Consider the following 23,253-nt stretch of genomic DNA (forward strand, 5'->3'; position numbering starts at 1 on the left):
ATTTTAATTTATATTAAAAAGTATCTAAACTTGTAAGAAGCAGTCCATATCACTTTTTCAACTCCAAACTAAAGCCAAATGTAATCAACATGTGCCTAGATGTGAGTAATACTAACACAAATCTCAGAACTTTATAACTGTCATATGAAAGTTTCTGAATTTTATTTTTGTGACTCATTTTACTCTATTTTTAATTACTCTAATATATTTAATATATTGCATTTGATCAGAATAATGGATTTTGTTTTTGTAGATTTTGTTTTCTTTATAATTTACAGACAATGTCCTAAACATTTTGAAAGCTAACTTTGAGAGGAGGAGAGTGGTAGAATTAACCTACTGTAAAATGCTTTTGAATGCCTGTGGGGGATGGGAGGTGGCTGGCTGATGAGAGATTACTTAATGGGTACAATGTGCATTATTTGAGTGATGGATACCCCAAAGTCCTGACTTGACCGGTATGCAATCTATACATGTAACAAAATTACCCTTGTGTCCAATAAATTAATACAAATAAAAACAAGCATTATTAGTAGTAATGATTTTTTAGTTGATGTCTAGTTACTTGAAGATATTTAAACTTTATAGACCTTTCAAATGACAATTGCTGAAAGTATCAATAATATCTTTCTTTTGAAGTTTTAACATTTCTTTTTGCGTGTCATCAGTAGTCTTAGCCATAAATAGAAATAGGAGGCAAACCATTATTCCATTTTACCCAAGCAGAAAATTGAATTTAGTATCTGGTGTGTGTTACATACAGACTATTTGGTTAGGGATATTGGACCTCGTTTCTGTCCAGTGAAGCATTATGGGAATTAATGTCTTCACACATTTGCCACCGAACTTCTTATATTACAACACTGTTCTAGATATTTTTGGGTATCTTTCTCATCTTGAAACACTGGACCAGATCCTTTGGGGGAAATCTTTATCCAAAGTGGCCAGGGGGGCAGGGATTATTTATGTCCATTGGGACCAGTAATCAAGGCCTCCGTTTGCTGATTGTAATGGGGAGTTTCCCCTTTAATGGTAAGCAATTACCTGCAAAGGAACTGAATTAGAAATGTGACGGCTTGCCGGGCGCGGTGGCTCAAGCCTGTAATCCCAGCACTTTGGGAGGCCGAGATGGGTGGATCACGAGGTCAGGAGATCGAGACCATCCTGGCTAACACGGTGAAACCCCGTCTCTACTAAAAAGTACAAAAAACTAGCCGGGCGAGGTGGCGGCGCCTGTAGTCCCAGCTACTCGGGAGGCTGAGGCAGGAGAATGGCGTGAACCCGGTAGGCGGAGCTTGCAGTGAGCTGAGATCCGGCCACAGCACTCCAGCCTGGGTGACAGAGCGAGAATCCGTCTCAAAAAAAAAAAAAAAACAAGAAATGTGATGGCTTTTGAAATAAGATTTTTCCTATAGAAATATAATTTAATGCAAAAAGTGCACATATCTTTGAGTGTACAGCTCGATGATTTAGACACTGATGATTTTAAATACCTATGGCCCATTACTAATTGATTTGTGCAGTGTGCATATGAAACTGGAGAAGAAAAGTTACAACAAAATTTACCGTAGTGGAATAACATATTTTTAAAGAGGATAATGTAAGGATACATTTTGGCACAGTTTATGTAAACATAAACATGTTATTAAAATGCCATCACATGCTTGTCACACTTATGCATATTGTTGTTAGGTTAAAGCATTTCACCAAAGGATCACGCCTTTCAGTTGTCATTCTTCAGTAATAATTTCATGTAGGCTTCTCTCATGGAGAAATAAAGGGTTTTTGAATCATTAGTTCCATCTAAAGGACATGACATGCTAGCCACAAACTGATTTTGATTTTCCTTACATTTTCTGGTGTGCCACAGTAATTTCAGTGGTATAGACACCTTTATTTATTTAATGGAATTGTTTTAATAGGATTTTAAAAAATGCATTTCTAAATAATATCCCTTAAGTGAATGTGATGATAAGAAACTTATCTGTGAGTGACCTGTCTGTCCATGGTATTTTTTACTGTGGCCCAGCCTGCTTGATATGAACACCTAATAATACTATGGTTGACATTTAATAATGCTTACTGTATGCTGTGTACATGCACTAACTTACTTAATCCTTGAAACTACATTACATGGTAGATACTGTTGTCATCCTCCCCATTTCACAGATGAGGAGAGAGAGGTTAAGTGACTTGCCCAGTGTCACTTGGTTGGTAAGCAGTAGAGCTGGGATTTGAATCTGGGTACTCTGGATCTCTATCCTGTACTTGATATTTACACTGTAGAGGGTAATGGATGGATTGAAAATGACTCTGTCAGAGCCTATTTTAGTTTGTGAAAATCTCATAAATTTCCTAGAGCAAAGGTAATTTACTACTGAGTAGGTGATACTTCAGACATACTCGTAGACAGAAAAAATGCACCAAAGAAAGGCTTAGCAAGATCAGGCATGAGATGCACACAGATCTTTTACAGCACTGTTGTGTCATCCTTTCCTTTGCTTTTTCCAGATGCTGCTATTACTAACCCTGATGATGAATGATTTTGTCACATATCCTTGTGAAGATTAACTAGGATTTCCCAGTAAACAAATGTGCCCAATGACATAGTTAGCTTTAAACATCCAGCAGACCCAGATGCCACAAAGTTAATATATAAGCATGCCAGGTCTAGTAAGTCTTTTCCTAACTTCTTCTCCCTTCTTTCTCTCTTTGTGACAATCATACAGAGGCCTGAAGTCAAGGTTAACATGCTGGGAAAAGAGGATTGGAGAAAGAGAAGAAAGTAACTGTTTCTCCTTCTCCAATGCCTGATAACAGCCCTGACTGTAGGAAGGAAGACAATTCTATTTTAAATTAAGTTCAATGTATTGATCAGAATATGGAAAGGATGCTCTAATTTTTGAATTGAGACTGTTCTTCAGATCTAAAATGGTTATAGAACTTTGAAAGTCATGGGGCCTAGAGGTTTTTAATCTAGGGTCAGGGAAGAAATATCTCTCACAACTGAACAAATTTTAAAGGGACACAGAAGTCAAAAATAAAGATTCACTTTTATTATATCCCATCCACCATGCTTGATTAACTTGTGTAGGAAGAAGTCACCAGGAAAATAAATAACATCTTCAATTATGTAATTAACTAGCTAAGATATATAGACATCAGAAGGAAAGGGAGCCCAGTAGGCTTCGAGATGCTGAGCTGCATGCAACCAGTTAAAGCTGGTGGCTCCTTTTTTAAATCCTCCACTACTTCTGATTAGTATCTTAGATAGGAGTGAGATCATATACATGTAACCATTCAACAAATTGTAAAGTTGTTAGAGATGTAAATTTTTTTTTGCTATTTTGTACATTGGATTATACCAATGATTATCTTTATTATATTTTTCCATATATACTTGTTTTCTGATGCAGATTTTCTTCCCTGGAGGGATTGTATTTTTAGACTTATAATTGCTGGCTTGTATTTAAGACATAACTTTTTAAAAAATAGCTTTTTTGGAAAGCTTGATGAGGTTTTCAGTTGTGGCTATTTAATAGTTTATTCATACCACCAATGGGGAGACAAAAATCATTTTTAATATTATTAGAAAACTCATTAAAATAGCATCCTTTTATTTTTTTGAGCTGAAATTTTATATACCCAATTGCAGAAAAGTTGATCCATTTAAAACAAAGATCAGATCACAGGAGGCTGGAAAGTTTATGAAGCTTCTGAACTGCCATAAACTTTTAAATTCAATATATAATTTTTGATGTAATCTAAGCTCCTTTGTGAAACAAAGTGGAATAAATACATATATGAACTACATATAAAAAGATAGCATTTATGTACATTTTAAATATAAAGAATCATAGTGTATATTGTTTATGGGTTATATTAAAATATTACACCGATAGACTAAAAAATTATATACCAAATGTTTGATAGTGATTGGGTAGGTTTAGGAGGTAGTTTATCAATTGGGAGAAAAATTGTACTTTAGGATATTTTCTTAAAAATAATGAATTTGTTCCTGTTTTTTCTGTGTTTTATTAATAAAATCTTGAATAAAAAAATAACAAATACTTAACAATTCTACATGGTGGAATCATGAATGTTTATTGTACTATTCTTTAAATTGGTCTATATTTTTAAACCTCTCAAAAGAGAGTCAAATATGTTAAGACAGTATGAAAGATAGTGTACAACCTTGCTTTCTCTGGAAGAATTTATAATGTAAAAGTAAACAAGCCTGCCTGAGGTGAGACAGATGGGAGGTAAATAAAGACCAGTAAAGGTTTTTACTAGACGGTATGCATTATGACATATGGACCGTGTCCTTATCATTGAGACCCCAGCATCTTAAACGGTGGCAGAACACAAGAGCATGTATTGTAATAGTAGGTATTGTGAGTAGCATGTATGTAGTGTAAGATTTAATAGCATGTTTTGGTCTGATGTGACATCAGAGATGCAAAAAGAAATTCAGGCTTAATTTTCATGTGGCTTTTTAGTTGTCATTGCAAGAATGTAATCTGTTGTCATCAGGTTTGAGAAGTACATAAGGAACTGCAGTTGCAAATTATAGAGACCCAGGAATCTGTGAAAGATGAAAAGGACAGTATAATAAGGTTAGATGAATAAGAGAACTGTAAATATACCTAACTCACTTGATACCTTTGCATATTCTTCCTGCTGGAAGCAAAGATTTCTACTGGACCAGTCAAGCCAGAAGGAAGTGTGTTATATTGGAAAGTGTTCTATTACCACAACTTGTATTGGAAACACCTGTGGTGATTTTTTAACAATGAAAATTCTGACCACATTCCAAAGACCAAATCAGATGTTCTGAAGGTTTGGATAATGTATTTTAATTTCTTATTGAGAATTGTTGGGTTATGGAATAGTAATTTGATAGTAGATTCTGGCATGAAGCATTAGAATGACAGATTCTAAAAGTCCTCATTATAAAGCTATATTTCAAGAAGTATGAAACAGAAATCCTATAGAATTAAATAAAATCTGAATGATTGAAGAAAATGAGCAGACAATTCACAGACTGGGAGAAAATTTTGCAAAAGACACATCTGATAAAGAACTGTTAACAGAAATATACAAAGGATTCTGAAAGCTTAACAATAAGAAATCAAAACCCAATTAAAAAAAATGGGCCAAAGATCTGAACAGACTCCTTATCAAAGAAGATATACAGATGGCAAATAAGCATATAAAAAGATGCTTCCCATTATCCATCATTAGGGAATTGTGAAATAAAACTGAGATACCAGGACACATGTATTAGAATGGCCAAAATATAAAACTCTCACAACAGTAAATGCTGATGAGGATATGTAGCAGAAAGAACTCTCATTCATCTCTGGTGGGAATGGAAAATGGTAAGCTATTAATACTTTGGAAGACAGTTGAGCAGTTTCTTAGAAACCTAAATATTCTCTTACCATATGATCTAGTAATTGCACTCCTTCGTATTTACTGAAAGAAGTTGAAAACTTACGTCTACACAAAAACCTGCACATAGGTGTCTATTGCAGCCTTACTTATAATTGGTAAAACTTGGAAGTAACCAAGATATTCTTCGGTAGATAAATGGATAAGCTATGGTACACCCAGACAAGAAATTATTCAGTGCTTAAAAGAAATAAGTTATCAAGCCATGAGAAGACACGGAGGAACCTTAGATGCATATTCCTAAATGAAAGAAGATAATCTGGAAAAACTGCATACTGTGTGATTCCAACTGTGTGACATTATGGAAAGGCAGAACTATGGTGACAGTAAAGAGATCAGTAGTTGCCAGTGGAGAGTGGGTAGAGACGAGGGTAGAGAGAGCACAGAGGATTTTTAGGACAGTGAAACTATTATTTAGGATCTTATAATGGTGGATACATCTCATTATATACTTATCCAAACCCATAGAATGTACAACACGGAAGTAAACTCTAATGTAAACTGTGGGCTGTGGCAATAATGAGGTATTAATGAGGTTCCTTGACGGTAAAATAAACCTACCACTGTCATGTGGGATCTTGCTAGTGGAGTTTGTGTGTGGAGGGGGTGGTATATGGAAATTCCTTGTACTTTCTGGTCAATTTTGCTGTGAACATAAAACTTCTCTAAAAAACAAAGTCTCTGATAAAAACTGTAATCATTGATTGGTTCCTTCATTCATTCAAAATGTTAATTGCATGCTTATTGTGTGTTTAGCATTCTGTTGTCCTTTAGGCAAATAGAGGTAAGTAAGCTAGTTTAATTGAGAGACAAATCAATAGATTATAACACAGTGTGATAAACAGAGCAATTGAAACAGAAACAAAATATTTTATGGTCACTGAAAATAAAGCTGCTAACTCAGTTTTGGTCAGTTAGTTGGAGAAGAAATTAGGTACTGAAGTATGACTATGAGTTTTCTGATTAAAGTCTTTCAGGCAAAGCCAACAGGGGTGTGTGAAGAGCTAGGGCAACCATGAAATATGATTGATCATCTCTCCTTAATGTCTTTCACTGGACCACTATCATCATTCTGATTATGGTGTTATAAGGTTTTTTTTTTTGATGATGAGGCTCTATATATGTAGTTTGAAAATGATACTAATGATTATATTAACAAAAATTACCCTTATCTAGCTCAAGTATAGTTTATATTAAGAAATCTATTAATATATTGTCAATTTTTCTTTTAACAAATCTGAAATAAGTATTTTTATAGTTATTCTAATTAGTTTACATAATTTGCATTTAATTAGGCTAGCATAGATTATAATAGGACCTATGCATTTGTTTAATAAATTAACATTTTAGTCAATAGATTGGTTTTTTTAACAGGGTGTTTGCTTATATGAGGGTCTCTTTGTATCAGTGATTAGACCAATCTAACATTCTAAAGGAGATGTCTGTTTGCTTTCCAGCTAATGTGATAAACACCAACAGTTCAGCATCAACACCTTAATTACATACACTGAAGGCTGATATTAGACAAATTGTATTCTGTTGACTACTTTCGGTTCAGTGGACTTTAGCAATTGAAATAAGCTCTTTAAAGACAAATAAATGGTGCACCTGCAAAGTACATGAACACTATTATTGCCATAGAATTTGATAGAGGCTTTTCAAAAAATCATTCGGTGTGGCAAGGGCTCTAGATTTGAGTACCGTTAACTTTTACTGTGGTATGCTTGGCTGTGTGTTAGTTACCTGCTGTAATTTTTATTCTTTTTTACTATGTATTATTAATAGGAATCTGGTATTTTTATATTATGCCACTTTATCCTGTGTTTTGGGAAGCTGAGCATGTATGAGTTCATCACCTTCAAATCCTACTCTTCCTACATCTTCCTAAGCAATATCATAAAAGCTATTGATCAGTGGAAAGACTATTTTCCATAATGAAATATTTAGTACACAGTACATACATGTTTTAAAATAAATTATAAACAAAATGATGAAACAAGACATAATATATAAAATCTAAGAATTTAGGATAAGTTTACAGATAATAACAGAAAAAATAACTAATGAGGGCTCAAGAGATATCTAAACTTCTTTTCAATCCAGTTTTAAAGAGAGAACATCCTTTTGTTTGCACAATTATAAAGCATCTTTGGCTTTTTTAGGATTCACTATCAAAACAGTAGTAAACTGAAGAAACTAACCATCTTTCTTTCAAAGAAGCTTGAATATTGTTTATGAATATCGCCAAACATTTTTAAAGAAATATGTTAACCCATTCATAAAAGCGTATATTGAGTACTCACTATGTACCTGGCACTGTGGTATGGAGGTAAAGGCCATGCACCCCAGCTTCAAGGACATCACAAAAATGTAAGCCAATCATGACAATAATAGTAACAGTGGCTCACTGTACACTTTGAATATGCCAGGCTTCCTTATAAACATTTTACATGTGTTGTCATTTCAGCCTCACAATAATCTGAATCTGTATAAACTATTATTAATTTCACTTTGTGGATGAGAAACACAAGACATAGGGAGAATGAGAACACTTGCCTAAGATGATACAACTAGTATGAGGCATCATTGAGAACTAGACTGTGATCTGTGCCCCCTACAACCCATGTGGTTTACTGGCCTGCTATTCAGACTTCTCCCAGTTTTTCGGGTTATCAGCTTTGATGGAGAAACTCCCAAAGTAATGAAGCTGTCCAGAGGAAAGATAACTATCTTTTGCAGGGGCTGCGGGGAGGACAGAGTCTCACTCTGTTGCCCAGGTAATGCAGTGGCAATCATAGCTCACTGCAGCCTTGAACTCCTGGGCTCAAGTGATTATCCTGCCTCCGCTGGCCTAGCACCTGGGACTAAATAACTACAGGTGCATACCACCACACCTGGCTAATTTTAAATGTTCTTTTGTAGAGACAGGGTCTTACTATGTTACTCAGGCTGGTCTCAAACTACTAGCCTGAAGCAATCGTCATATGTTGGCCTTCCAAATAGCTGGGATTGTAGGCATGAGCCACTGTGCCTTGCCAGAAGATATCTAATTTGAGTCAGAAGAAATAACATGGAAATATATAATAAATTAGAATATAAAAGAAACTAAGTAGTTCAGTGTGGCTTAGGTAGAGTTCATGAGTGTTGGGAAAAGTAGAGGAGTTGGGGCTCTATTATAATGATTTTGGGAAACTGAAAGAAAAGTATGAAAGTAACATGGTTGGATTGTCTTTTAGATGAAATAAAAAGGGAGTAAACTGTGAACAGGTGAGACTAGTGGCACAATCCAAGCAAGAAGAGAAAAGGCCCTGAGCAATGGCTATAATTTTTTAAAAAAATTCAGATATATGTCAGTGGTAAACCTGACAAACTTTGATGACATATTTAGTTTGGGGTGAAGAGAGAGGGAAGTGTAGTCTAATTTCCAGGTTTCTGGCTTGGAAGGCTGAGTGGAATGTGATGCTCTGTACTTAATAAACTTGGAAACAAGGTTAGATTTGGTCTGAGGAGCGGGAACAAAAGGAGTTTAAAGTTGAGATCCATCGCTTTGAGTTGGCTAGTTATGTGGATCCAGAACAAAAGACTATCCTGGCCATCATTAGCATGTTAGTTTAAGCCAGAGATCTGTATGACATTAACAGAGAAAATAATAGTACACCAAACATTGGGACCCAAGCGAAGAACCCCACATAATATTAAAATGAATGAAGGAAAGAAAAATGAGGATCACAGCGGGGAGTGGCCAGAAAAGGAGGAAAATGAGGAGAAAGGGATATCAAAATAATTTCTCTTGTTTGAGCACAATGGCATATAGAGAAGAGGCTGTAATTCAAGAGCCTTAAATACTAGTTTTTTAAACTTAATTCTATCTCTAATTTCTCTAAAACTACTTTCCCAAACTTTCTTATATCTATTCATTAAAACACCTTTGATCTCAAATTCTGTGAGATCACTCCTAAGTCAAACTCTATATAGGAAGGTGAACTTATGCATTCATAGGAGGAAATACTATAAGCTCCTAAGTGGAAAATATGGTAACATACAGAATTCTCTCAGCATTTTGTAAAGTACCCAGAAGTGTTCTTTATTGCTGTGCAATCATATTTACATATTTCTAACCTCTTCACCAGTTCATTGACATATTCTACCATCATGTTAAGTGCAGACAGAAGCAAGAGATGGGTAGGAAATATCTCACACATCAAGGGAGAAGAAAACAATAAAAGACAGAGTTGGGCATAATTTTCTTTTGGAATCCACAACACCTGCTACATTTCCTGAAGCCTAAAATGGCCTCTGTTGCTTTGACTACTGCTCGAACCATCTGCTGAGTACAAAGAGGTGGTCTGCAGCAGCTGAAAACCTTTACAAATGCTTCAAGTCAGGCTTGTTGGCACGGTAAGGAAGCCAGTGATATACTGATGCCAAATTCTGTTCTTGTTTCTTTGCCTTTGCTGCCATGAAAAAAATTAACCAAGGCTTTAAGAGCTGCCATTGACATAAACATGATTTAATATGATTTAATAGGTCTTTAGCATTTCCAGGACCACAGCATTAGCAAGAGCCTTGGAGATGTTTAAGAGTAGAATCTTGAAAATCGTTCTCTGGCAAGTTATTTTAAAAGCAGATGTTGTAAGCGTACTTCAGTACAGCTGCCTATTAGGTGACAGTACTTCAAACACATAGAACGTGAGGGAAATGTACTTGCTATTTTCTTTATAGGATGTTAACTGGCACCTGCCTCTCTTAGGTGTGTGAATAGATTTTCCTAGTTGATGCCTGCTCTTTCTTCTGTTTTCCATGCTTCTCTCAAGCATGGTGATGAAAGACCTGTTTAAACTAGGAGAGCTGTCAATATGAATTGGTAATCTATGCAGTTGATTATTTACATAATTATCTCTTTGATTATAGAGGGAGCTTCTTACGAATTAGGATCAGGTCTTATTTGGCTTTAAATTCTGATTGTACTTTTTACTAGTTTGTAAACTTGGGCAAGAAACTTAGCTGCTCTGAATTTTGGCTTCCTCATGTGTATCTCACCAGGTTGTGTCATGCCTAATGAAGTTAGCTACCTTTTTCAAAAGTTCCTAATTGGGTGCCTGGTGCAAGTACCCAATAAATGTGTATCAAATAAAATAGTAATGCAGCTGTTATAAAAGATTATGTTTGAATTTAAAATGTACGTAATTGTTTTTCACTTTATCTTCCACTTCGTTACAGGCAAACTATTCCAGTTCATTATAGTCATTGTAGAAGTGTTTATTCTAGTGTTCCTGTGAAAATTTGCATTACATACTTGCTGTGTAATTGTATCAAGGCTCTTCCTATCATGTACGAAGCAAGTCCATGGTTAAAATCTGAAGGCATATGCTGGCTTTTTGGTCATTTTGTCAGTCAGAAAATTCAGAGGTTTTACCTTGCTATTCCCTTAAGAACTGGAGAGTTTGGCCATAATCCTTATTTTCATGTTCTGCATATCTCCCCTTTCCTCTGTCTTATCAAAATGTACTTTTTAAAAGACACTGCTCACATCTAGCTCTTTCTTAGATAACTGACTTACAGACTAATTCACATGTTGGTAAAATGGCTAAAAATGGCTTAAAGCAGTGCTTTTTAAACTGTTCTCTGAGACTTGTGGGGGATTCTTTGGGGAAGCCTGATGGACAGATGCAGGGATCTGGAGCTTCAAACCAGTGAAACTCTGGTACTGCACCCCTAACTCTAATTTCAGTTGAAAAATTCTACTTAAAAAAGTTTTTCTGTATATATACATATATATCTACACCTATATTTTATTCTTATGTTACATATATTTTTAAACTTATTTAAAGAATAGATTTTACTGTTTTAAAAAGGTGAAGATTATTTACTGGCATGTCATCTTTTAGTGCCATTACAGTTTCTTTCTTTCTTTTTTTTTCTCTCTTTTTTTTTTTTTTATTGTGAGACAGAGTCTCACTCTGTCACCGAGGCTGGAGTGCAGTGATCTTGGCTGACTGCAGCCTCTGCCACTTGGTTTGAAGCGATTTTTGTGCCTCAGCCTTCCAAGTAGGTGGGGTTACAGGCATGGGCCACCACGCCCTGCTAATTTCATTGTTTGTAGTAAAGTCAGGTTTTCACCATCTTGTCCCAGGGTAATCTCAAACTCCTGGCCTCACATGATTTGCCCGCCTTGGCCTCCCAAAGTTCTGGGACTACAGACCTGAGCCACCGTGCCCAACCCAGTGCCATTACAGTTTCATCACAAGACTAAATAATATAACTGAAAATAATTCTCTATTCCTAGAATCCTGGCTAGTGATAGGAAGTGAAAGTCACTAGGGATCACTGCAAGGTCACTAAGCAAATGAAGCAGAGTTACCCTGTATCTTTCTTTGATAGAGTTATTAGATTGGATAACATAACTAATAATAGATATTAGTTATTTGATAGAGTTATTAGATTTGACATGGAGTATTTGTACTTCTATAATTAGCGAAGTGTATCATACATTTTCATGGCTAAAAAGAATAAGTATAAATTTAGAGTCCTTACAATTAAGTGAACTAGACATGACAGAACATTAACTAAAGGGCCTGATTTATAGATATGCATTCATCTGGGGAGACATTTCTATTGACAACCTCAGGGCTATGCCCATAGTCTCATCCTATTCACTCATTTTAGAATTAGTGGCTTGGATAAAACTGTAACAATTGAAATCTCATCGGATTTGCAGATGGCAAAGCTGAGAGGGACATAGAATGTGTTGGATGACAGAATTAAGATTCCAAAACATCTTGACAGGCCAGAACATTTTAAACTGATATAGCATAATGAAATTTAACAGAGACAAATGTGAGGTCCTCTACTTGGGTCAAAAAACAGAAATACGACTGCAGAGAATGAGGAAATTATAGCTTCTGGGAAGAATGCGTGAAAATGCTTAGAGGTATTAGATGACAGTCATATCTTTAGAAATCAACAACGTGATGTGAATGTGCCCAAAGCTGATGTGGGTTTTGGGGATTAGTCAATTAAATAAGTAGAATCTAGAATGAAGATGGGCACAGGCTCAACTTTTTAAAGACTGCTTAGATTTAACAGTGAGAATGTACTGAGAGGTAACTAGACACATTAAAACATATCCAAAAAAGCCTGGATGTAAAGGGATTTCAAACTCGTGTGTGTGAAGAGAGTTCAGACCCTGAAGTTTAGGGAATAAGTTGTGTATGACCTACAGACAAGAGTAGAGTATACCAAGGGCATCATATACAAGTATTTAAATTGTTGACATTTGAAAAATTCTGGTGTAACTCTGGAAGATGTATGATTAAACTGGTCGACGTTAAAGATAGAAAGATGACATCTCACTGTAAGAAATAACTTTTTTAACAATCAGAACTGTCCAAAGAGGGTACCATCTCCAAAATGTAATTTGTTCTTCTTAGTGAGGATGTGAGATTAGACTGAGCTACTATTGATAGAGATGTTGTAAATACAACATTTTAAAAGATAGCTTAATGGGATAACTTGTGATATCTCTTATAGCCTGAGATTTTATGATCATTAAAAGGGAAATTGAAGACAAAATGACAGGCATGCAGGATGTTTCAAGGCAGACCGGTTCTCCATTTACCTTTCAACTTGGAAGTAAATTTATAATCACCTCTTTTGCATATTAGTTAACAACACACTCAGATTTTTCCAGTTAAAATATCAAAATTACCTTCCCTTTTTACTTTTCACACTCTAATTTTTGATTCTACAATAGAAAAATGTGACTGAATTAAATAATTTCTCAGGCTCTAGACAAAGCCAATTGCTTTAGAAGGCACATAATAATAAAATTTCAACAAATTCTTTCATTTACAAGTGTAAGCAATTAAGTCAAATAAATAAAAACAAACCACAATAACACGGCCTTCTATAAAAGTTTCACTTAACTCAGAATAAAAGGTATTGAAATGCATTTTAGTTTGTTTTCATTGATTTCCAAATAAAATATATTCTGATCTTTCTAGTTTTTCTTTGAATCTGCCAACTACCAATGTTTCTATGAGTCTTATTAGTTATATTGGCTTTTAATTAGGTAGCCCAGCAAAATGCAGCCTCCTAACAAATGAAGGTAGTGATTGGTTGATAAACCAATCAGCGGTCTTAGTTGCAAACAGATAAAAAAGAATTCTCAAACTTGAGCATGCATCATAATCACTTGGAAAACTTATTTAAATGCAAATTCAGTAGGTCTAGAATGGAACCCTATGGTTTAAAATTCCTTACAAGTTTCCAGGTGATGCTGATGCTCTTGATTCTGGACCACACTTTGAGGATCATTTATTACAAGATATCAGAGAGCTCTCAGATTTTCTGGGAGTTCTAGTGGAACAGATTTGAGGCCAATACTATACTAAGCTTCAACTACTGTCTGTTCTGTTGAAACCATCAAGCAGTATATTTCAGCAACTGTATTTTTCTGCCACTACTAATGATACTAGCGACAATGTCAACTCTGCATTAGGAATTCAACTTGTGTCCGGTGATGCCTGCAAAATCCAGGTGCCTCCATTGCTACCCTCATCGTGCTCAGGTGTAAATGAAAATGGTTCCATGGATGATCTAATCGGTAGCACCTACATCATGTGAGTATGTGGCTGTGAGGCAGGCTGAACATTTTAGTTCTTTCTCCTACTTTGAGGAAACAGGTCTTGTATTTGCAGAAACATATGCATTAATATTAGAAAATTCCACTACTTAATTAACCTCATTAGTACATTTTAAAGCTTGGTTTAATTTACTGATTCTCAGATTTTTACTTTTATGAGACAGCTAATCTCAGGGAGAGCAAATATTTTCTGAGAACTGCCATGGGTGATGCTGTGAGAAGAAAGACAGTGAAACTGTGTGAGTTCTTCTAATGTGACCCAGGTGAGATTCCATGAGAGCATTTCTAAGTAGTTAGAAACACTTTGCATACCAGGCATTGTACTGGGTGCTGAGATAGAAGGAAGAATAAGTCATGGATTTTGAGTTAAGGAAACTAAGGATCTTGAGTTAAGACATGGATCTTGCAGTTTAATAATGGAAAGAGTCAAACAAGTAGAATATTTCAGTATAAATACTTATTTTTAATTACACAAAATAGATTCTAAAGAATATATTATTTACATAAGTTCATTTGTTCAAAATGACTTGTATATACATATCTACATTTACATTTGCTCTAAATGCCTCGTATATACATATATACATTTACATACATATTCACATTTTATCTCTCAATTGTGGACATTGTGTTAATTGGATTAAACTTAACTCCTCTTTTCCATCTTCTTGGAAACTGTAAATATGGATGTTTCTATTTCAAATTTTACTTTTTATTACAGGTAAATGTATAAAAAATGCTTCAAATACAATGACTGTACAACAAACCATCAACTTATTCAAAGGCAACATCTAAACTAAGAGCACTATTACTCATGCCTTAGAGATGATGGTTCAACTTGACATTGTTTTCCTTTGTTATATCCCTTTTCTCACATTATTGAATCTTTGTAACCTGAGCATTTGTTGAGTAGAGGAGCATCTTTATAATATGCAAAGTGTAATGACAAGGGTAAAGACAGGTAGTAACGGAGCATAGAGGAGGATGTTGTCATTTAGTATGGAGAGTGAGGAATGCTTTCTTGGAGCATGGTGCACATGAGCCCACTTTTCAGTGACAAGTCTTTTTTTTTTTTTTTTTTTTTTTTTTTGAGACAGAGTCTCGCTCTGTCGCCCAGGCTGGAGTGCAGTGGCCGGATCTCAGCTCACTGGAAGCTCCGCCTCCTGGGTTCACGCCATTCTCCTGCCTCAGCCTCCCGAGTAGCTGGGACTACAGGCGTCCGCCACCTCGCCCGGCTAGTTTTTTTTTGTATTTTTTAGTAGAGACGGGGTTTCACCGTGTTAGCCAGGATGGTCTCGATCTGCTGACCTCGTGATCCACCCATCTCGGCCTCCCAAAGTGCTGGGATTACAGGCTTGAGCCACTGTGCCTGGCCCTCAGTGACAACTCTTAATTAGCCAAGAGAAATATGGGGACAGGAAATTCATGGGCAGAGGCCTTAGAGGTATGGAATGGTGTGTTACATGTGGAGAAACTATTAGTTTATGAGAAACTTGTGTTGCAAGGGTCAGGAGAGGTGGGAAGGTGAAACTAAATAAGTGAGTTGAGGCCACATCACAGAGGGCCTCTCTTGCCAGAGTAGAGTGTCAGCATGTACTCTCTGTGTCACTGTGGGTGCAGCAAATACAGCTAGTTGTCATCCAGTATCCTACTTTTCTGCTGACAGAGGAGAGTAGTGACCGACCCTTCCTTCCTTCCCTCCCTCCTTCCTTCCTCCCTCCCTCCTCCCTCCCTCCCTCCTTCCTTCCTTCCTTCCTTCCTTCCTCAAGGAATACCATTTACAAAGTATACAGACAGAATGACCAAGCCACTAACATTCTCCATTCTGATTAATGGGTCATCTGAAGCTGCATCTATATATTCACTAATAAAGCTAATTTTTTGAGACTACAGCATGAATGTCTCCAAGGCAGTAGTATACTGCTCTACAGTTTTTTAAAGTTAGTTATTTAGTATTTAAGGTTCTAAGAATTAAACAAAGAAGGAATATAAATCCATTGTTTCTCATTGTATGCATTATCGATGCCCCTTTAAAGGATTCTTTTTCATGCTGAAGATATGGGTTTCTGTAAGTAATGTAAGTAATGAGTTAGCCTTTGTGTACATTAAAAGCTGATGCTTTTAAAATTCTGCCCGTTTAGCATTTTGTGAATATGTAGAAGCTTTTTGCAGTGCTTGGATTTATTTAAACATATTATACACTTATTAATCATTTATGTTGCTGGGTTTAATGTAGATTGTTTCTAATTTGGCTGTTCAATTTTAAAACACCTAGTTTATAAATGGAGAGACCAAGTGAGCTTGAAATGGTTTTGTTTCTTCATGCTGTGTAAGGAAGTTCTGTGATGCCGTGCTTTTGCCACAGAGGGGCATTACTGGACTTCTCTTTTGTATCAGCCTTCTTGACAGCAAGGAAACAAACCTCTAGAAATTCATTTTTCATCATCTTTAAAAAGGAAAAACAATATATTAATACAGAAAATCCCCTTAGAGCTACTGGCCACTTATGAGCTATATGTGATTTTTAAACTAGAGAAATATTTTCCTGAGTAGGTGATCTCAGGCAGCATAATCTTTTACATCTTCTTGAGACAGAATCAATTATTTGTTTTCTAGCCATATCAAATTTCCTTATGTAAAATACTTCAATATTTCAAGCACAGCTATGACCCTTATTTCAATAGAATGCTGGGCCAAATGAGACTGGTGGAAACAATGCATCTCATTGGGCACAACAGCCCCCTGAAAGAGAATGCGACTTTCATTAGTGCACAGTCAAGTTCAACTATGTTTGGAAAATATGGTCTCTGTTCCCATGATGCCACTCTTTCCCCCTCCCCACCCACCCCTCGCAAAGTGGCTGACACATTACAAGATGTTCTTGCTGCCCCCTGTGCACACACACATCAGGTTTCAGAAAAGTGAAGGAAACCAGGCAGAGGCAGGAAAAACACATTCCTAATAAGGTCCCAGGTTTGCACAACACTCCGAATACAACTGGTACAAACCTCACTCCTTATATCAAATCTCAGGTAATGGAAATGATTATCTAGTTCAATCTGAGTCTGAATCTAAATATGATCCTAATTAAGATCATGATCACAAGATTCACACATGCATAATGCTTTCAAGCAGAGTGTAATTAAAATAATGCTAAAGAGACAGTCTTCTGATATTTCCCTTCAGAAAAAAAAAAAAAAAATCTACACAGCTGTGAAGAGTTGTTCATTGGAAGCATCTGTAAAAGGAACAGAAGTGCAAAGGTCACCACATAGCAGCTAAGCCACAAGCTCAAATTAAAATGGGCAAGTGTCTTATTTCCCTTTAATTTAGTTTGGGTTAATCATGCTTTAGCATTTTCACTTCCCTTCTTCCAGCCTCAGAATGAATGAGCAGTTGATTATATATTCAGTATCAGTTTGGGATAGCTGGTTAATTTCATTTCATGACCTCAACTAAAGTATTATACTTCAAATATATGAAAATATTTTCATGCTAATTGCCATTCAAAATTTGTGAAAATTACAATTTCTTCTTACTTCACTGTGTTTCTTCACCTCATCTCTGCAACCCTTCCATCAGTACTTCCCTCTTCAGCATTTTGCCAATCATTTCCCTTCCAAACATTTCTTCCCACTTATTCTATTCACCTCTATGACTCATCTCCTCTTAAAAGAAGCTGCAAGAAACTTGCTCCTGGGCTATGCAAAACCCCCTGGCATTTGTTAAAGCCACAGAGAAGTTTATAGCTCCCTGCCACTGTACAGGAATGTCTATTAATTTGATCCTAGATTGACATGGGAAAGCCTGGGGGCATTTATGGAGACTGTTGGATTCTAGTTTGGTATCATGATGAACTTGGAAAACTCTTTGATGATTGAATAAGTTCCCAGTATGCAGCCTGGGAGATCAGATCTCTGACCTGCCCTGAGGATTAAGAGGTGATCAAGGGCATTTTAAGGGGTTCAGTCTCCAAAATGGAGAAACAATAGAACTCTGTCCCACACTGTGAGTCCATCTCAGGAATTCTTGGACTTTTCAATGTCTGTTTCTGGACACATTCCTCAGCTTTGAGCTTTTATCTTGTTTCTCTGTGTCGGATTCTCCTAGATTCCTATTGCAACTGTATTCACCAACTGCTCCCAGATACAAGCTTAAACAGAATCTAATTTCCAAGCCCATCTGGATAGACATATTTGTAGCTTTACCACACCCCAGCCACCTTGGGATTAGTTCATGTGCTTAGATGCAGAATCTGGAAGCCAGTCTGCATAGTCGGGATTCTGTGTTACTCTTATCACTTTCTTTTGGTGCCAACAAACATTGGATTTTACCACCTAATTTTCAGTACTCTCATCTTCCCCACTTATTCCAGTAGTGTCTTGAATTTATGATGCAAGATGAGGCTGATATCTAGATTTCCTTTCCTGTCTAGTACCCTACCTCCTCTCCTAAACCACCTTCATCAAACCCAGGAACCTGCACCAAAAACTGAGTAATTGGAATTGGGACCATGTTGCCCATTCTGCTTCTGTGTTTCCAGCCTCCCCTCCCCTCCCCTCCCCTCCCCTCCCCTCAATTCCCTTTCTTCAATTCTTCATAGAACACATAGTATATCTTTTATAAAGAAGCTAATAATAACTATCATTTACAAAATCCCTACCAAATGTTAGGAAGTTCATACAAGCTATTTCATTTAATTATCTCTCCAGTCCTGAGGGGTATTAAAAACTCTATTATATAATTGAAGTTATTGAGAGAAAGTCTTGCATTTAGTAAGTCACCAAGTAGTAATTGAACCTTATGTTCTCTTTTATTCTGAAGTCCACATACTTTTCACTTTGCCTCACTGTCCTGGCACTAGGGGAGAAGAAGCCAACAAGACGACAGTCTGGTGGTGTCAGGCAAGTAAACACTTTACCATACATAGTGCAACCTGAAAAATGTTCTAATGAAAAAGTAAGCCCAAAGCACACAAAATGCTTTATGTGCTTTGGCAGATGAGGAAGAGAGTTTTCTTGCTGGGGCAGGGAGTGAGGGAGATATAGAGGATGCTATCCTGATGTTAAGCTCAGAGGAATGAACTTAAACAATAGGATAAATTCACAAAGCAGAAACTGAAGCCAACATTTAGAGTCATTTGTACATTTGTCTATTTTTCTGTTTTTCTATATCCTAGTATCATTCCCCTTTTTAAAGGCCTTGTGAATCCCATTCAAGATATGAAGCTTCTTTCCCTTTTTATTTATGGCCTTTTGTTTTTCCTCTTTATTCTATGTTACTAAATTAACCTAAGGTCTCAAGCCTGAAATTATTAAGCTACTTAAATTATAACACCAAGCTATCAGAGAAATAGAGTAGGACAATTATTTTGCATTGTAATTTTTCTTTCTTTTTGTTTTGTAAGAATGGTCTATAGCACTGACAACAAAAAGTAAACTCTTTTAATTAGGTATATTGTAAGACATGTGAGGAAAAGTAAGATTCAGATGGCATGTGGCATGAAATAATTAGACATAAAATTTTCAAAGTATAAAACTTTTAGTTACAGATTTATCTGTGATAAACTACTAAATTGGATGGGATGACTTGAATCATGAAAGATTATATTAAAATTTTGGAGTGGCTAAAATTGTATGATTGAAGTAAATGGTTTTTGAAACAAGATGGAGTACAATAACATGAATTATTAGGGTTATTTTTTAAAATAATTGTAGGACTAATAAAATATGGACAAACCACATGCTTGTTGTAGAAGAGTCTCTGATTATATTTCTAAGAATCAACATATGAAGTATATATAGCAACCTGTTTAATTTTCTCTTGTATTATTTCTCAGTGTAGTGCATGAATTAGTATCCTTTGGATATTAATACCATCTTATTACAGATGGGGTCCCTGGTGGAATTCACCAGGTTAAATAAAACTAAACAAGTTTATTTAACGTTCTATGAGAATTTTTAGACCTTTGAAATGGCTAATGAGCTTTATAATTATCCAAGAGTTTGCAATACATTTAACCCAAACTTATCTGTACCCAGATCACACACGTGTGTGTGTTTGTGTGTGTGTGAGAGAGAGAGAGAGAGAGAGAAAGAGGGAGAGAGTATGAAACGTCGTATGCGGCTAGTATTCTTTGGTATCCCAGTTTAGGAAATGCCAGTATTAAAAAAAATACAAAATAAGGTTGAAAACGAAACTGTTTGAATAATTACACTTGTTCAAAATAAGAGAACACGGAAAGGGAGATTCATAAAACATATAGTTCATTTACATCAAACTCTTTATTTGAAACACAATTAGAAAATCTTTTCTTCAATGAAGTTTGTCATGATTATACCAGCCTATACCAATATCTCAAACATCTGAATTCCTGTAGTTCAAATTGTCAACTTTGACACTTTGCATATTTTACATTATATTTTTAGTTTTCTTTACATGTATGTATTTTATCTTGCCAATTGGACTATGAGAGCTTATAGAACAGATGCCTTGTGATGAGTTGATTGTGGTAATTTATATTGATTTTCAGGTCAATAACATTTTCCAATATTTTGTTCTATCAAGTCATGTGTCAGACAACTCATTCCATCTGAGGTCCAAGGAGAAGAGTCATTTCATTTACACATTTTGGAATTTGAATTTCTAGTACAGTGCCTTACACAAACTGCGACTTTGATAATTATGTTAATTGTAACTTAAACATAGTGATAGGTATTTCCTGGCTTCATGAGAGAAAACAAAAGGATTAGAATAGATTTCAGCCCTTCGAATTAAATCATATTAAACTGTAATTATAAGGAATGTGAAACCATAAGATGAAAAATTATACCTGTGTGTGAATATAAAAACCAAGTGTGTGTGTGTGTGTGTGTGTGTGTGTATGTGTGTGTGTGTGTGTGTGTGAGAGAAAGAGAATAGCAGTGATCACTTCTGTTTAATTTCTCGGGGGAGGGAGTATCAATTGTTTTTGTTTTAAAAATTTTCTGCAAGGCTACAGTAACCAATACAGCATGGTACTGGTATCAAAACAGATATATAGACCAATGGAACAGAACGGAGGGCTCAGAAGTAATGCCACACATCTACAACCATCTCATCTTTTACAAACCTGACAAAAACAAGAAATGAGGAAAGGATTCCCTATTTAATAAATGGTGCTGGGAAAACTGGCTAGCCATATGCAGAAAACAGAAACTGGACCCCTTCCTTACACCTTATACAAAAATTAACTCAAGATGGATTAAAGACGTAAATGTAAAACCCAAAACCATAAAAACCCTAGAAGAAAACCTAGGCAATACCATTCAGGACATAGGCATGGGCAAAGACTTGATGACTAAAACACCAAAAGCAATTTCAACAAAAGCCAAAATAGACAAATGGGATCTAATTAAACTAAACAGCTTCTGCCCAGCAAAAGAAACTAGCATCAGCGTGAACAGGCAACATACAGAATGGGAAAATATTCTGACAATCTACCCACCTGACAAAGGTCTAATATCCAGAATCTACAAGGAACTTAAATTTACAAGAAAAAAACAACCCCATCAAAAAATGGACAATGGTTATGAACAGACACTTCTCAAAATAAGACATTTATGTGGCCAACAAACGTATGAAAAAAGCTGGAACATCACTGACCATTAGAGAAATGCAAATCAAAACCACAACAAGATACCTTCTCACACTAGTCAGAATGGCGATTATTAAAAAGTCAGGAAACAATAGATGCTGACAAGGCTGTGGAGAAATAGGAACACTTTTACACTGTTGATGGGTGTGTAAATTAGTTCAACCATTTTGGAAGACAATGTAGTGATTCCTCAAGGATCTAGAACTAGAAATACCATTTGACCTAGCAGTTCCATTAGGGATATATATACCCAAAGGAATATAAATCATTCTACTATAAAGAAACATGCACACATATGTTGATTGCAACACTAGTTACAACAGCAAAGATATGGAACCAACACAAATGCCCATCAATGATAGACTGGATAAAAAAGTGTGGTACATATGCACCATGGAATACTATGCAGCCATAAAAAATAATGAGTTCATGTCCTTTGCAGGGACATGGATGAAGCTGGAAGTCATCATCCTCAGCAAACTAACACTGGAACAGAAAACCAAACACCACATATTCTCACTCTTAGGTGGGAGTTGAACGATGAGAACACATGGATACAGGGAGGGGAACAACACATACTGGGGCCTGTTAAGTGGTGGGGGTCAAGGGGAGGGAGAGCATTAGGACAAATACCTAATGCATGTGAGGCTTAAAACCTAGATGACAGGTTGATAGCTGTAGCAAACCACCAAGGCACATGTTTACCTATGTAACAAACCTGCACATTTTGCACATGTATCCTGGAACTTAAAACACAAAATAAAAAATAAGAAAGAAAACAAGACAGACATGGAATTCTTGACTCCATAAAAATATAATGTAACAGAAGACTAATTTAAATTCCATCTGAACATGTATCTGGGATATCAGGAGTAGATACTCTTAGGAAATGATTTTTAGTTGGAAATCTAAAGGATGAGTAAGATTTAGTTAACCTGAGACTTGGTGTACTCAGTTTGGGGTATGTTGGGTAAAAAGTGCCTTCAAGATATCCAGGAAGGTAAGTTGAGTAGGCATTGGAACACATACGGCTAGGTTTTGTTTATAAGTGGAGCACAGGCTGGAGTTACACTCTCAGAAAATAGACTGTAATTTAAGGCATGAGATTACAAAGGAACTTAGAGAGAAAGACTATAGAGGGACCAACATGGTAGTCAGGAATTTAGCCCCAAGAGTTTGAACAAGAAATGGGGTTATATTTTTAGGAATAAAGTACATTTTAGAATAGCCAGTGTGGATTTATTTATAGAAGTACTTCACAGAGCTTTAATTTCTATGGTATTATTATAAAACATTTTATGGGGGAAATATTTTAAAATCTTTTGGCTATTTAGTTTATATTCCTTAGCTCCCTAGGATTTGAGATGTGTAGTTACCCTTCCACAAATGTGGTACCTGTAAGTCTCGTACAGATCATGACCTTGGACAGAGGCACAGTGAATTCCTCCAAGGTCATCTAGCTTGTGGTTTCAGCTTAATTGCAACTGGGACAAATAACTTGTGTAACTGCCCATTTCTC

This window comes from Trachypithecus francoisi, unplaced genomic scaffold, assembly GCF_009764315.1.
Source record: "Trachypithecus francoisi isolate TF-2019V2 unplaced genomic scaffold, Tfra_2.0 Lachesis_group16, whole genome shotgun sequence".
Taxonomy (NCBI): Eukaryota; Metazoa; Chordata; class Mammalia; order Primates; family Cercopithecidae; genus Trachypithecus; species Trachypithecus francoisi.